Below are 16,802 nucleotides of genomic sequence, written 5' to 3' on the forward strand. Positions count from 1 at the left end.
AAAAAATGCACTTCACAGATGAACATTAGCCTTGTTTCCCACAGCAGGTCTGGCTGGTCCTGGACTATAGTGATTGTATTGGTGTGTTTAAATAAGTAGCTTTCATGATGAAGGACTTGCTGGCCCCGAGGAGCTTTTCCTATTTGGTAGAGGTCTTTTTTTTTTTTTTTTTTAAGATTTTATTTATTTGAGAGAGAGCACAAGCAGGGAGAGGGAAAGGAGAGAGAGAGAAGCAGACTCCGCATGGAGCAGGGAGCCCAGCAATGACGGGGCTCAATCCCAGGACCCCAGGATCATGACCTGAGCTGAAGGCAGACGCTTAACCGACTGAGCCACCCAGGCTCCATGATTGCTATGAAGCTAAATTTAGGTTTGAAAAGTGAATGAACAGTGTCAATAACTGCAAAACAAAGTGTAAGAAGACAGTGGGCTGAGAAGTAGAAGTCGGCCAATAATTTTAAGGAGGCAATGTGAAGTAGGCAGAAGCTTGCAGACACTAGTTAATAAAAATAGAGTATTAGGCTGGAATGTTTTAGCTGCTGGGAATCAGGTTTAGAGAAATCAAGTTCAGAAAAGCAGGTACAGAATTAATGAAAATAAGCAAAGTCAGGAAGGATTTGGTTATGAAAAGGATGTTGTGTGTGTGTGTGTGAAAAGAAACAGTAGTCAGTGTTTGGTTGCTTATGATTAAGATAATTAACAATTCTGTTTGGTCTTAGCAACATCCTTCTCAAACCGTAATCAACACTGGCCAGTTTGATTTTCTTCTTCTCTCTGGATCTGCAGATAAATTTATTGTGAATAAATGGAAAATAGTTTGGCAGTGGGTAGAAGGAAGAGGAAAAGCCAAGATTCTGGTTAATTTATAAACCAGACATCTTGAATAAATGAGTTGGCTATAGCTCTTAGAAAAAAACAACCTTATTTTGCCCTTCAAGTTCTTTTCTTACATCTGTTTTTATTTCTTTCAGACTTTGTGAAGTCCATAAAATTTAATTTTACTGTTTTAGAAGTCTCCTTTCATAGCAGAGCTTTCCATACTCAGCCAGAAATCATCTCCGTCTTTTGAATTCTCAAGGCTTCTAGCTGATACCTTTTCAAATACACAGAGGATTTCTAGATATTTGGGCTTTTGTGGTAGTGAATTTTTTTTTTTAAAGATTTATTTATTTTAGAGAGAGCACGTGCATTCGCACAGGGTGGGGAGGGGCAAAGGGAGAGGGAGAGAGAGTCTCAAGCAGACTCCACGCTGAGCACAGAGCCCGTCACGGGGCTCCATCCCATGGCCCCGAGATCACAACCCAAGCTGAAACCAAGAGTCAGATGCTTAACTGACTGTGCCACCCAGGCACCCCTCAGTAGTAGATTCTAAAATCACATAATCTTACTTTACTACCACATAGCAAAGAGGGCGTCATTCTTGAGATTAAATTTTGGGTGTGGCTTAAATAGCCAATTGATGCTGTGAGCCTAAATTGTTTCTATTAAAATTTCACTAAATCTTCATGGTATCTCCACTTTATAATTTTGGTGGAACTTTAGCCTAACAGCTAAAAATTTAAAAAATTCATTTCATACAGCTTCCACTGCAAATAGTAATTTGATCTATGCCCTGTTACGACACCAGAAATAGTGGTTCTCAACCTTGACTGCACCTTGCAATCACTTTAAAACACATATACCGTGGGGCACCTGGGTGGCTGAGTTGATTGAGCATCTGCCTTTGGCTCAGGTCGTGATCCCAGGGCCCTGGGATCAAGCCCCGAGTCAGGCTCCCTGATCAACAGGGAGTCTTCTTCTCCTTCTGCCCCTCCCCTCCACTTGTGCTCGCACTCTCTCTCTCTCTCTCAAATAAATAAATAAAATCTTTTAAAAAACAAAACAAAACAAAACACAGATACCTGGGACCCACGCCCTAGAGATTGTGATCTCATTGACTTGGGGTTCAGTGCAGGTATTGCAGTTTTCATTTTTAAAGCTCCACAGGTGATTCATGGTTGAGCACTGTTGACCAAAAGCGTGACCTTTTGGCTTAGTGGTTCACATACAGTAGATAGCTGGGGAAGATAATTTTTACTAAAAATATTAGGAAGGCAACTGAATTAATAGCATAATAGGCATGTGGGATTTAGATCAATAAGAAAGTGAAGATCAGGGCGCCTGGGTGGCTCAGTTGGTTGAGCGACTGCCTTCGGCTCAGGTCATGATACTGGAGTCCCGGGATCGAGTCCCACATCGGGCTCCCTGCTCAGCAGGGAGTCTGCTTCTCCCTCTGACCCTCCCCCCTCTCATGTGCTCTCTTTCTCTCTCTCTCATTCTCTCTCTCAAATAAATAAAATCTTTAAAAAAATAAAAAAATAAATTAAAAAAAAAAAGTGAAGATCATACGGTGTAACACTGTTAGTTTACCCCAGAGTCATCTGTAAGCCCAGATGTGCTAGATAAACTATGTTAGATCAACTGTGCCATGGTGCCGTTAATGAGTTTCCTGAAACCTAGAAGTTTTTACTTGAAGAAGTCACATTGCTAGCTGGGGACAGAACCAAGAGTGGTTCTGGAAGATTATAGTGATAACATAACATAGTGCTATAGTAATAATAGTGTTATTATATAGCACTTAGACCACTAATCTGTGGGGTTTTTTGACTTGATTATTTAGGTCAAGGTCTGCAAACCTTTTCTGCAAAGGGCCAGATCATACATATTTTAGGCTTTGCAGAACACAGGGTTTCTGTCACAGCTGCTCACTTCTGCCAATTTAGTGAGAAAGCATCATACACAATATGTAAAAGAATGAGTGTGGCTGTATTTCAGTAAAACTTCATTGACAAAAATAAGTGGTGGACCAGATTTGCTCTGTGAGCTGTGGACTGCAGACTTTGAGTTCAGGTGTATTTTAATTTTCCCACTGAGGGACTTGTGGGCTGTAGCTTGTAGCCCCCTCATTCAGGGGCATTTTAAACTTCCTACTTGAGAGCAGGGTGAGGATCTTAGTGATCCTAAACACGGATCACTCCACTGGTACTTACTGATCCTTTTTCGGTGCCCTCTCTTGCAAGGTGCTAGTAAGTACATACTTACTGAATTAATGTATACATGCAACTTTTAACCTTTTTTCTATTATCTTCAACCAACCCGTATAACCAGTCTTCCAGTAGGGAAAAAAGATGGCACATGTGCCAGCTATGGAGAGGAAATGCACTTCAGTTCTTTGAAGTCTGTGGCAGGCTATAATTGCTAGGTTTGGTAGAATTCTCGAAGTGAATAGAGATCTGATTTGCTCTGAGGACATTTATTATCCTAATGTCTTAGAGCAGATTCTAAGACTTTATTTCTAAAAAATTAATTCTTTTCTTTTTTAAAAATTTAAATTCACGTTAGTTAACGTTAAAATTTTAAAATTTTAATTAACATTTTATTAATAACGTTAATTAATAAACGTTAAATTTAAAAATTTAAATTCATGTTAGTTAACGTTAATTTTAACATAAAAAAAATTCACTACCACAAAAACCCAAAAATTAACATTAATGTTAATTAATATCTAACGTTAGTTAGATAGTGTATTATTAGTTTCAGGATAGAATTTAGTGATTCATCACTTGCATATAACACCCAGTGCTCGTTACATCAAGTGCCCTCCTTATTGTCCATCACCCAGTTAGCCCATCCCCCCCACCCACCTCCCATCCAGCAACCCTCAGTTCCCTATAGTTAAAAGAGTTCCTTATGGTTGGCCTCCCTCTCTATTTTTATCTTATTTTTCCTTCCCTTGCCCCATGTTCATCAGTTTTGTTTCTTAAATTCCACATATGAGTGAAATCATGCTATTTGTCTTTCTCTGACTTATTTCGCTTAGCATAATGCTCTTAAAAAAGTATTTCTTAAACTTGGTTTTGTAATAACTAGGGTGTAGTTAGTGATTAAAGAGTATGTTTAGTTTCTCAAAATAATATTTCAATTCATTTGGATTTAAGATCACTATCATGCTTGTATGTGGTGAGTGGAGTCTTTGGCAGAACAGAGCAAATACTGGAAATAGCACTCCAGATCATGAGTCCGTTTGCAGTGCAAAGCACACATGGGCCTGACCCTAGTTGTGGTGGAAAGAGCACTGTCCTTGGAATCGGAAGCCCTGTTGTGACTCTTGGCTTTACCACTATTTACCAACCTTGCTAGAACATGGAGATCTCTGTCCTACATGTTTCTGTCGATGCTGAAAGTGAAATGTGGTGCGATATATGTGAAAGTGCCTCATGAGGTCTTTCCTGGCCTCTCCTTGCAGAGTCTGGGTCAAGTGTAGCAGAAACCACAGTGCAGCACCGCGCTGACTAGGACTGGACTGTCATGGAGGGAACCTAAGGGATATGCCCACTGGTCTTCAAAGAAAATGTGTGAGGGTATATAACGGAGAGGCCTTCTTGGCCTCAGCAGAGCAAGAAGATGAGAAATCTCAAAAATTGAAGGGCAAGTGAGGAGGAGGTCAAAGTGGGGAAGAGGCAGAGCAGTCTAGAACTCTGTCTTGATCTGTTTAGTTACCCCAAATCAAAATTCACATTCTTAACCTCTGTGTCTTAAGTGGGAGTTTTTGAAGCTCCTGGCTACACAGTGTTGGTTGAAATGGAGGCACAGGATCAAGGCAAATAGCTGGAATATAACAGATGTAATCACTTGATGATCTTCTGAGTGAAAGCCAAAGAATTATGAGCTTGGAGTCCTTATCCAGATGGTACTTACAAACTCTATGTAGATGTGACCTCTAACATCAGCCTAGTCACTTACCACCACCTCCATTTACCACCTTCATAATGGACACCACAAAGCCTGCCTGCCTTTATTTCATTGGATTCTTGAAAGGAGCAAATGAAATGAATATAAAGTGCCTCACATTCTGCATACTTGGCTCAGAATAAACAATGTTATATTTTATTACTACTATGGTTAACAGTAGCAAATCTGTTGTATACTGTGTAAGTTTTAAAGCATTACAAAATCCCAAGTTATGATTGTTAATATTTTTGTGACATTCAGGAAAACAATGTATGTTACTGAAGGATATGTCTCTCAGCATCAGTGTATATCTGTCTGAAGCTATGCATTGTACGCATTTATCCAAATGCCTCTTGGTGTCTAGAGAACAAATCAGTTGAGAAAAGACCATTTTGAAAACTAGTTTTTTCCAGGGAGCATAAGCCCATTCTAATTCCTTGTTGGTATATAGGTTATAAGTCTTCAGGAAGAAGTCAAGCTTCCTACCAAACCCATTGTTTTGCCTGATCTTGGTATTTAAACCCCAGGGAGGTCACAGAGCAAAGGAGTATTTGGATCTGTTTGTGACTCAGCAGAATTAAAGGCAAGTGATGTGCTTTTACATTCAGGGGTCTTAGGATACTTTTATCAATGAAATAAAACTATCCACAATATTCTACATATTGCTATTCTCTGCGTGGTTAATTATTGTAATACTTTACATCCTATTTTATAACCACTTTGAAGGGGGAAAAAAGTCCCTTTGGAGATTTTTCTGTGTTTGCTAAGTTTCAAGTCTGCTAGGCTGTGGGATTTTGCCGGTGAGAGGAGGAGAGTGGTGGAGAGAAAGTGGCCTCACAGAATTACAGAATTGTGATCTCACCTGGGCTCTAAAACTCAAGTTTTAGACTGCAGGACTCAAACATCCAGGCCCTGCCCCTAGTGCTGTTTTTGCGGTCAGCATATTGTGTCATGGGATCGTGCAGCTTCAAAGCTGGGGTAGCAGCATCACCTCCAAGAGCCGAGGGCAGGCTAGAGTTTTGGCTCAGTTTGAGTCAAGGTCATGAGGGCAGCCAAAATGATGGCGAAGTCAGGAACAGATGCCAGTAATGGAGATGGGGAAGTGTGGGGGAATGGCCAAGGCTGTAGCTGTCAGAAGGCAGGAAGGATCCTAGGGCAACTTTTCCCAAAATGTGTCCCAAGATACATTAGCCCCCATGGGATGTTGACTTGTTATGATGGCACGTTTTCCTGGAGATATACTGGGTTCAAAGTCAAACAGGTTTTTCTACTTTAGGGCTTTTTGTAGCCTCTAATATGCCCACTGGTATCATGGGAATACAAGGTAAAGCTGTAGAATTTGGCAGGTCACTAGTATTTCACACAGAATCATTATTGTTCGTGGTGGGGGTAGTGGGGGATGGAGTGGATGGGGGGCGGTGCTAGGGGGATGGGGATGAGAGATCCTGTTGTCAGAATAGAGCTTCCCAGTACACACTTTGGGAGAGGCTGCCCTAGGGCATATGGCAGGTGCTATGAAGGTTGCTGTGGTTTTTCGCCTGGGCTCTTGAGTGGACTGAAGGAACCGGCAAATACCCAAAAATGTTCTCCAGGCTCTCAATAACTGCTCTTTTTTCTTCCCTCTAGCCTCATCACTTGACTGGTATTTACTACTGCTATTAATAAGATGAAGGAAATTAGTCTTTCTTATGTAAAAAAGGTTAAGTGATTTAACCCGTGATTACTGAGACCAGAAACAACAAAAAATGAGTCAGAGCTTCTGTACATTTGGCCCTGCCTCAGGCAAACAGGCCTGCCCTGCTCCCTTAAAAGGCAACGAAATGCTATTTTTTTAAAGGTATCAAAGGGAATACATTTGAAAAATTTAACAATGAGTTTGAAAAATGAGGCAGATGGAGTGTTTGCGAATGGCTGAACTTAATGAATATCAGGGCATACTGTTCATTCGGGCACTCCCACAGGCTTCTGAAACTTAACACAACTGTATCCTTGCATTCTTACTTAAAATGAAAGGCACTGTTTCCTTGTCACATTAGCCAGGAACCTGAGCAAGCATCCTCTTTTACTGCTCTCTGTTCTTCCCTTCTTCAGCCAGTCCCCTACCTATGCTGCCCTCAGGATGTCTTAGCGCTCCTCTCTCCTCTTCAGCCTCTGCCATGGCGTGGTGCGGGTGCTTAGCCCGCGCTCAGGCCAGTGCAGTTAGCAGGGGGATGAGGGAAGTGGGGAAGGTGAGCATTCCAGATACCCATGGAATTGTACATATCTCTTTTCTCTTTTAAATCATGAGTTACATGAGGGTAAGGATTATGGTTTATTTGCCTTCCTGTCCCCAGTTGTTCGCAGAGTCCTGGGGCACTTTTAATTAGGGAGTTATCAGTACATTTAAGTAGAGATGGAAAGAAAAAACAAAGAATGAAATGAAGTAGAAACTTGATAGGTTCTGTTAATCTCTTTGCAATTGATCATTAGATATTTTCATTGCTGACAGAACTGTTTGTATTTTGGAGGCATAAAGACCTGTTAAAATTAGATACCGAATTTCTTTAAGTGGTCATAAGTACTTCAATGTGCTTTTCAGAAAATTGTCAGATTCATTGTCAAATTTTCAGATTCATTGTCAAAATAGCAATTATGATTAATGTCAAATGGAGGAAAATTGAAGGTTTATGAAGTCCAGGACACATATTTACAATCATGGTAAAGGGTGAAGGATAATGATTAAATCGTCTGGGATTAAAATTATCTGCAGTAAATTCTCCACAGCACATGTCACACATCATTTTATCATCACTAATACTGTTATCTTTATTGAATAAAGATTCATCTTTGTAGCAGGCCATGTACTCTTAAACTAATTATTGTATTAATTTGCAAAAGAGTCATTATTTGGCCTGAACTGATCCAAAATGATTTATTGGGCATCCCTGGAAGAAGCAGAGGGGTGGGGCACTGAAGCACGTGACTGGCGCTGAGAAAGTGAGCCAGCATGAGCAGGTGCTGGGTAAACCAAGTTAGGCCGTGGTCAGGGCAAATACAGGCAGGGCAGGCAGAGAAGGAGGCAAGCGAGGAGGGCCTGAGGAAGCTGGACGGAGGAGAGAGACCAAGGATCTGGTTCCCTGAGCCACTACCCTGACATCCTATAGCACTGACTATTCAAGGGGAGGGAGAAATTTTCCTCTGTCCAAGGTTTTTCTAGATGGACTAAGAATTAAATTTACATGAGACAGATTAACAGGAGAAAAAGCCACACTTTTATATGTGTGTACGGAGGCCCAGTAATAAAATTGAGACCTAAAGGAATGACCAAGGCAGGCACTTTTTATACTTTTTAGGCAAAGAGACAATAGTGAGGAATTGACAAGACCAAGAAAACTTTAGAATTCCATACTAACTGAAGTTCCCAAACAGAAGCTGGGCTAAGGTGGTAGGTTAGTAAGAAGTAACCAGGGTTGTTCTGCAGCCTCTCAGCTCTAAATTCCCTATCTCCATGATAAATATATCTCTACCTCCTGGTACAGGGAGAGGTACCTTCCACACAGAAGATACATTGTCTGCTTTCAAGAAGACAGAGGAGGATCTGAGTGTCCTTGCACAAGCTGTCTCTTAAGTAATTTTTATTTGAAATAATCAGTATGCCAAAGTTCTGGCATAGCTAATGCAGGGTGTTTAGATGAATATAGGGCCCAGTTTAATCCACCTGGTTACGCTTTGCAGTAAGAAGAAGGAACTAAAAGGGGCACCTGGGTGGCTTAGTCAGTTGAGCGTCTGCCGTCCGCTCAGGTCATGGTCCCAGGGTCCTGGGATCGAGTCCCACATTGGGCTCCCTGCTCGGTGGGGAGTCTGCTTCTCCCTCTCCCCCTGCTCGTGCTCTCTCTCTCTCTCAGATAAAGGAATAAAATATTTTTTAAAAAGAAGGAACTAATAAATGGGTGTTACTATAAATTGAAAACAATTGATCAGGTAAAGCACAGCAGGCTGTGGGCCTCTTCTAACTCTGGATGGTGTCAACTAGAACCACCCTTTGCAAGTAGAAACACATGTAATTGTGGTTTTTGTTTACTCCCACCTTCCACTCTAGTCAACGCTGCAGACAGAATAATCTTTGTGCTTTAAATAGCCAGAGCTTTCTGTAATCTTGACCAACATCCTTAGTTGAATATAATCAAAAAGTGAACCTCCATCGGTGCCTGGTTTTAGGGGTGGAAGAACTATCCCTAGCTCCCTTCCTGATGCAGGGGGCTGCTGGAGGAAGTTCAGTGTCTAAGATCATACCATGTCCCAGCACCAATACAGAAGTCATCGTGGAATGGGTACTTTCAACATGTCTATGCAGGGATTCATGGGACCTAGCAAATGGTCACACTGAAAGGGGGAAACAGATTCAGATTCCTAGCGCCAACATTTAAATTGTAGTGATAAAATGTAGTTAGCAACATAACAGGCACTATGGCCATGGGCCTCAGCTGTGATCTCCTACTCAAAACCGGAATTTTGACAAGCTTAGTGTGGTTTGTTTCAGTTCATCTAACAGAATTCTAACTTTTAAGGGAGCAGACAATAGTACTCTTTAGAAATGTTATCTTTTTCATTCCTTATGTATAGCAAAAAAAAAAAAAATTCAGTAAATAATTATGGAGCATATTTCAGGAACATAAAATAAATATTTCTATTTTGAAAACATTTTTGTGTCTTTAGAGGTTGTACATTTCTTTGATCTCATTGCCTTCATGCAATGTTGCATTTGATTAAGAAAAATACAGTAGTCAACGGTTGCCTTTTTACACTTTTTATTTGTGCTCATCCAGCTATGGGGCCTTGAAAAATATTGACTACCTACAGTTACCTACCTTCAGGGCTTATTTTGAATTCATACTGCTTTTGAACTTCAAAGACCTCAAGCAGTCTGCTTTCTCTGACAGTATAAAATTCTATAATTTTAGGTAGCATCATCTCATGAGGTCTGAAACATTGGCAGCCTATATTGCCTGTTAGTGACTCTAGTAAATGTAAATAAAATTACAGATTATGATGGATGGAGACATTTGAGTCAGTTGCTGGGATTTTTAGCTATTGCTGTTTTTATCAAGACATCTGGATAGTTACACAATTCCAGATGTTTAGAAATCTGCAGGGTTGTGAGAAAGATTACTTGGGTAAGAGGTTTTTCCTAGATACTTAGAATTTGTGTAGAAATGACCTTGAATGTTTTAGAATTTAGATACGAATGGAAATGTTTGAAATTTTATTTAGAACTGGGCTCTCAAATAGCTATATATTTACTTATTGTTGAAATTTAGAAAACATCTCTCATGAAATAGAAACTAAAAAGGTAGGCAAATGAAGAGAAACTTGCCTAAGGTCTCTAGCGTTCATTTGTTCAAAAGTATTTATTGAGCATCTACTGTGTGGCGGGTGATGTTCCTGGGATACATCAGAACAAAGGTCCCTGCCTTCTCAGAGCTGACATTCTAACCAGGGGACACAGACAATAAATAAATAAATAAATGTGGTATTGATTTAATTTTATTGAAGTATAATTGATACACAACCTATGAGTTTCAGGTGTACAACATAACTCAATATTTGTATACATTGCAAAATGATCACCACAGTAAGTCTAGTTACCATCCCTCACCAACATTACAATTTTTTTTCTTGTGATAAGAACTTTTAAGATTTTACTTTCTTACCTTTTAAGTTTGCAATACATTATTGCCTGTAGTCAGCATGCTGTACATTACAATCCCAGGACTTATTTTAGAGCTGGACTTATTGTACGTCTTGAATCTCTTCACCTTTTTAGTCCACCACTGTACCCCTTTCGCCTCTGGCAACCACCAGTCTGTTGTCTATCTATGAGTTTTGTTTGTTCAGTTGTTTTGTTTATTAGATTCCACAGATAAGTGAAATCATACAGTATTTGTCTTTGACTTATTTCACTTAGTGTAATACCTTCAACGTCCATCCGTGTTCTCACAAATGACAAGATTTCATTTTTTTAAATGACAATTAGTATTCCATTGTATAGATGTACACATTTTCTTTATCCATTTATCCAATGATGAACACTCTGGTTGTTTCCATGTCTTGGCTATTATAAATAATCCTGCAGTGAAATAAGGGTATGTATATCTTTTCAAATTAGCGCATTCATTTTCTTTGGGTGCTAGAATTGCTGGATCATATGGTCGTTCTATTTTTAATTTTTTAGTAACCTCCATACTGTTTTCCATAGGTGCTGCACAAATTTATATTTCCATCCTTAGTGCACAAGGGTTCATTTTTCTCCACATCCTTGCCAGCACTTGTTTCTTGTCCTTTTGATACTAGCCAGTATGACAGGTGTGACATGATATCTCATTGTGGTTTTGATTTGTATTCCCTGATGATTAGTGATGTTGAGCATCTTTTCATGTGTCCCCATTTTTAAATTGCATTGGTTTTTTTTTGTTGTTGAGTTATAGGAGTTTTTTGTTTATTTTGATGATAACCCCTAATTGGATATATGACTTGCAAAAATCTTCTCCCATTCAGTAGTTTGCTTTTTAAATTTTTATTGATGGTTTTCTTCACTGTGCAGAAGCCTTCAGTTTGATGTAGTCCTATTCATTAATTTTTACTTTTGTTGCCATTGCCTTTGGTGTTAGATCCCCCCCCCAAAAAAAACCAATCCAAAAAAACAAAAACAAGACCAATGTTAAGGAGCTTACCACTTAGGTTTTCTTTTAGGAGTTTTATGGTTTCAGGTCTTTAATCCATTCTGAGTTAATTTTAGTGTATGGTGTAAGAAAGTGGTCAAGTTTCATTCTTTTGCATGTGGCTATCCAGTTTTCCCAACACCTTTTTTGAAGAGACTGTCCTTTTCTCCTTGTATATTCTTGGTTCCTTTGTCGTAAATAAATTGACAGTATACACATGAGTTTATTTCTGGGCTCTCCATTCTGTTCCATTGATCTGTGTGTCTTGTTTTTATGCCAGTACCATGCTGTTATGATTCCTATAGCTTTGTAGTATAGTTTGAAATCAGGGGAATGGGATGCTTCCTTCCATCTTTGTTCTTCTTTTTAAGATGGCTTTGACTCTTCAGGATCTCTTTTGGTTCCATACAGATTTTAGGATTGATTGTTCTTATTCTGTGAGAAGTACCATTGGAAATTTTGATAGGAATTGCATTGAATCTGTAGATTATTTTGGGTAGATGGACATTTTAACTATTAATTTTTTTAATCCATGAACATAGAATAACTTTCCATTTATTGGCATCTTTTTCTATTTCTTTCATCGGTGCCTTATAATTTTCAGTGAACAAGTCTTTGACCTCCTTGGTTAAGTTTATTACTGTTTTATTCTTTCTGACGCAGTTGTAAATGACATTGTTTTCTTAATCTCTCTTTCTGATAGTTTGGTATTACTGTTTAAAAATGTAACAGATTTTTGTGTATTAACTTGTTTATTCTAACAGTGTTTTGGAAGCCTTCAGGGTTTTGTATAAAATCATGTTGTTTCCAGTGACAGTTTTACTTCTTCCTTTCCAATTTGGATATCTCATTTCTTTATCCTGCCTAATTGCTCTGGCTAGGACTTCCAATACCATGCTGAATAAAAATGGCAAGAGTGGGCATCTTTGTCTTGTACCTGATCTTAAAAGCTTTTAGCTTTTCTGCATTGAGTATGAGACAGCTGTGGATTTGTCATATACGGCCTTTATTATATTGAGACACATTCTATCTATACCCACTTTGTTGACAGCTTTTATCAGAAATAGATGTTGAATTTCGTCAAATGATTTTTCTTCATCTATTAATATTATCATAGTGACTTTAACTTTCATTTTGTTAATGTGCTATATCACATTGATTGGTTTGCAAATGTTGAACCATCCTTGCATCCCTGGATAAATCCCACTTGATCATAGTGTATGATCCTTTTAATGTATTGTTGAATTCAGTTTGCTAATATTTTTGGGGGGATTTTTGCATGTATGTTCATCAGGGATACTGGCCAGTAATTTTGTATGTGTGTGTTGTCATCGCCTGGTTTTGTTGTCAGGGTTATGCTGGCCTCATAATAAGTTTGGGAACGTTTCCTCTTGTTTTGTTTTGTTTTGTTTTTTTGAAGAGTGTGAGAGGAATAGGTAGTAAGTCTTATTTGAATGTTTGATAGAATTCACCACTGACACTGTCTTGTCCTGAACTTTTGTTTGTTGGGAGTTTTTTTTTTTTTATTACTGATTCAATCTCCCTACTCGTGATTGACCTATTCAGAATTTCCATTTCTTCATCATTCAGTCTTAGAAGATTGTATATTTTTTTGGAATTTATTCATTTCTTCTAGGTTGTACCATTTTGGGTGTATAATTGTTCATAGTAGTCTCTTATGTACTTCTTTGGTATCAGTTATAACTTCTCTTTCATTTCTGGTTTCATTTATTTGAGCCCTCTCTTTCTTAGTCTAGCTAAAGGTTTGTCAATTTTGTTTCTTAGATACAGCTCTTAGTTTCATTGTTTTTATTTATTTTAGTTTCTATTTCATTTCTTTTCACTCTGATCTTTATTATTCCCTTCCTTCTAACTTCAGAATTTATTTCTTTTTCTTTTTCTGGTGCCTTTAGGTTCAAAGTTAGAGTGTTTTTTGAGATATTTCCTGTTTCTTGAGGTAGGCCTGTATCACTATAACCTCTCTTAGAACTGCATATGCTGTATCCCATTGATTTGGGTATGTTATATTTCCATTTACATTTGTCTCATGGTATTTTTTTTATTCCTTCTTTGATTTCTTTGTTGACCCATTGGTTGTTTATTATCATGTTGCTTAATCTCCACATATTTGTGATTTTTTCCAGTTTTCCTCTTTTAATTGATTTCTTGTTTCATGCTATTATAGTTGGAAAAGATGTTTGATCTGATTTCAGTGTTCTTAAATTTATTGAGACTTGTTTTGTGGTTTAACATGTGATCTATCCTGGAGAATGTTTCATGTGCACTTGAAAAGAATGTGTATTCTGGTTTTGGATGGAATATTCTGTACATATCTGTTAAGACCATCTGGTCTAATGTGCTGTATAAGGCTGATGTTTCCTTGTTGATTTTCTGTCTGAATGATCTATTCATTGAGCTAAGTGGGGTGTTAAAGTCCCCTACTGCTATTGTTTTGCTGTCGATTTCTCCCTTTATGTCTGCTAATATTTGTTTTATATATTTAGGTGCTCCTGTGTTGAGTGCAGGGATATTTACAGGTATTATATCCTCTTGCTGGATTGAACCCTTTATTGTTATGTAATATCCATCTTTGTGTTTTTTACAGTCCTTATTTTAAAGTCTGTTTTGTCTACTCTAAGTATAGTTACCCAGCTTTCTTTTGGTTTATACTTACATGGAATGTCTTTTTCCATTCCTTCACTTTCAGTCTGTGTGTCCTTACATCTGAAGTGAATCTCTTGTAGGCACCATATAGATGGGTCTTGTGTTTTCAATCCATTCAGCCATGGAACTTAGTCCATTTACATTGAACCTAATTATTGATAGGTATGCACTTATAGCCATTTTGTTAATTGTTTTCTGGCAGCCTTGTAGTTCCTCCATTTCTTCTTTTCTTGCTTTCTTTCCTTTTGGTTTTATGACTTTATAGTATTATGCTTAGATTCCTTTTTCATTATCTTTTGCGTATCTACTACAGGTTTTGGCTTTGTGGTTACCATGAGGCTCACATATAACAGCCTATATATATATGTATATATATATATATAATAGTCTATTTTAAGTCAGTAGGAAGTTAGGTTTGTGAATGCATTCCAAAACTTCACATTTTTACTCCCCACCCTCCATGGTTATATTTTTTAATGTCCCATTTTACATCTTTTTATTTTGTGTATCCCTTAACTAATTCTTTTTTTTAAGATTTATTTATTTACTTTAGAAAGAGAGAGACCACAAGTGGGAGGGGAAGGGAGAGGGAGAAAGAATCTCAAGCAAACTCTGCGAGTGCAGAGCTGGGTGTGGGGCTCAGTCTCACAACCCTGAGATCACGACCTGCCCCAAAACCAAGAGTCAGATCCTCAGTCTGACTGTGCCACCCAGGCACCCCTCCCTTAACTAATTATTATAGTTACTGTTATTTTTTACTACTTTTCCCTTCTAAATTTTTCTACTAGCATTATAAGTGATTAATCCATTACCATTACCATATATTTACCTGTACCAGTGAGGCTTTTACTGTTTTTTTCTTACTAATAATTAGTGTACTTTCTTTTCAACTTAAAGAAGTCCCTTTAACATTTTCCATAGGGCCAGTTTAGTGGTGGTGAACTCTGTTAGCTTTTGTTTGTCTGAAAAGCTCTTTATCTCTCCTTCAAACCTGAGTGATAACCTTGCTGGATAGTGTTTTCCTGTTTGGAAGGTTTTTCCCTTCAGCACTTTGAATATACCATGCCATTCCCTTCTGGCCTGTAAAATATCTGCTGAGAAATCTGCTAATAGTCTTAATGGGTGTTCCCTTATACATAACAAGTTATTTTTTCTCTTACTGTTTTTAAGATTCTTTAACTTTTGACATTTTAATTATAATGTGTCTTGGTGTGGGTCTCTTTGGGCTCATTTTTGGGGAATGCTTTGTGCTTTCTAAATCTAGATGTCTGTTTTCTTCCCCAGATTAGGGAAGTTTTCAGCCATTATTTCTTCAAGTGAGTTTTCTGACCCTTTCTCTTTCCTCTGGAATTTCTATGATGAGAATGTTAATCTGTTGTCCCATAAGTTTCTTAATCTATCTTCACTTTTTAAAGTTCTTTTCTTTTTGCTGCTCTGTTGGGGTGAGTTTCACTGCTTTTCCAGATCACTGACACTTTGTTTTGTTTCATCTACTTTGCTGTTGAACCTCTCTACTGTATTTTTCAGTTTAGTTATTGTACTCTGCAGCTCTGTAACTTCTGTTTGCTACTTACATTTCTAACTCCTTTTTGAAGTTCTAGTGTGTTTATTCATTCCTCTTCTCAGTTCAGTGAGCATCTTCATGGTCATTACTTTGAACTCTGTATCAGAAAAATCACTCATCTCTGTTTTATTAAGTGTTTTTTGGAGGAGGGGTGTATCTTGTTCTTTCATTTGGAACATATTCCTCTGTCTTCCTATTTTGCTTGACTCTCTTTTCATTTCTGTGTGTATTAGATGAAACAGCTATCTCTCTCAGCCTTGGATGAGTGGCCTTGTGTAGATGATGAACCTTATTGCTAACCTTGCCCTTTGTTATCTCTTGAACCTTTGTGATTGTCTAAGCAATGTGATTTATTCCTGATTGGCCCCAGTTGTTGAGGGAGTGGCTAGCCCTTGGAGTCTTCCAGAAGGTGGGATCTCAATCAGCCCTTAGCTTTAGGCTAATTGGAAGCTTAACTCTCAGGCAGGAGCTTTTAAGATACACAAATATATACAGTCTGGTGGGACTACAATTGTAAACCCTGCTGGCCTCCAGACCAGGCAATGTGCAAGTGTCCCCTTGGTGACAGTTGGAAAGACTGGGGCTCCAGAATAGTGTATAAGCTCATTTCTGGGGGAACAGGTAAGCTGTGGCCAGGCCAAGGGAGGGCACAAAGGTAGTGTCCCCTGGCCTACATTCCCTGAGAGCATGTCTATGGCCTTTAAATATGTAGTAATCCTAAAGTGTGTCCTTCCATCTACAGTTCTAGGACGAGTAAATAGTCCTGTTTCAAACGAGAGTGGGATTGTGTTTTGGTCTGCTGTCTCTGCAGTGTGCTGCGGGTGGTAATCCATCAAGAACTGTCACTCCAATGTTTCAAACCTGCTGGGACCAGAAACACAGTCTTCCCTGGCAGCAGAGCTAGGTGCTCAAGGGACATCCCTGTGAGGGATATACCTACCTACACTAGCAGGGTAGAAAGGATTGCAAAAATGGCACCCATCAGGGCCTCTCTCCCTAGAGAGTGTCCTAACAACCTTTTGGCAGGTACTCTAAGATTAGCAAATGAATCTCATTCACAAAAGGTCTAGGAGCTTTTGTGCTAGGTCCCAGGGTGAGTGAGTCTG

The 16,802-nt window shown here is 38.7% G+C and overlaps 1 protein-coding gene across 9 annotated transcripts in view; it reads left to right on the plus strand.

Annotated features, from left to right (window-relative positions):
* The window catches only part of FGD4 (FYVE, RhoGEF and PH domain containing 4), a 211,653-nt gene that overhangs the window by 120,982 nt on the left and 73,869 nt on the right, over positions 1 to 16,802 (plus strand). The gene's annotated exons all lie outside the window — the stretch shown is intronic.

Source organism: Halichoerus grypus, chromosome 6 (assembly GCF_964656455.1).
Source record: "Halichoerus grypus chromosome 6, mHalGry1.hap1.1, whole genome shotgun sequence".
NCBI classification, from domain to species: Eukaryota; Metazoa; Chordata; class Mammalia; order Carnivora; family Phocidae; genus Halichoerus; species Halichoerus grypus.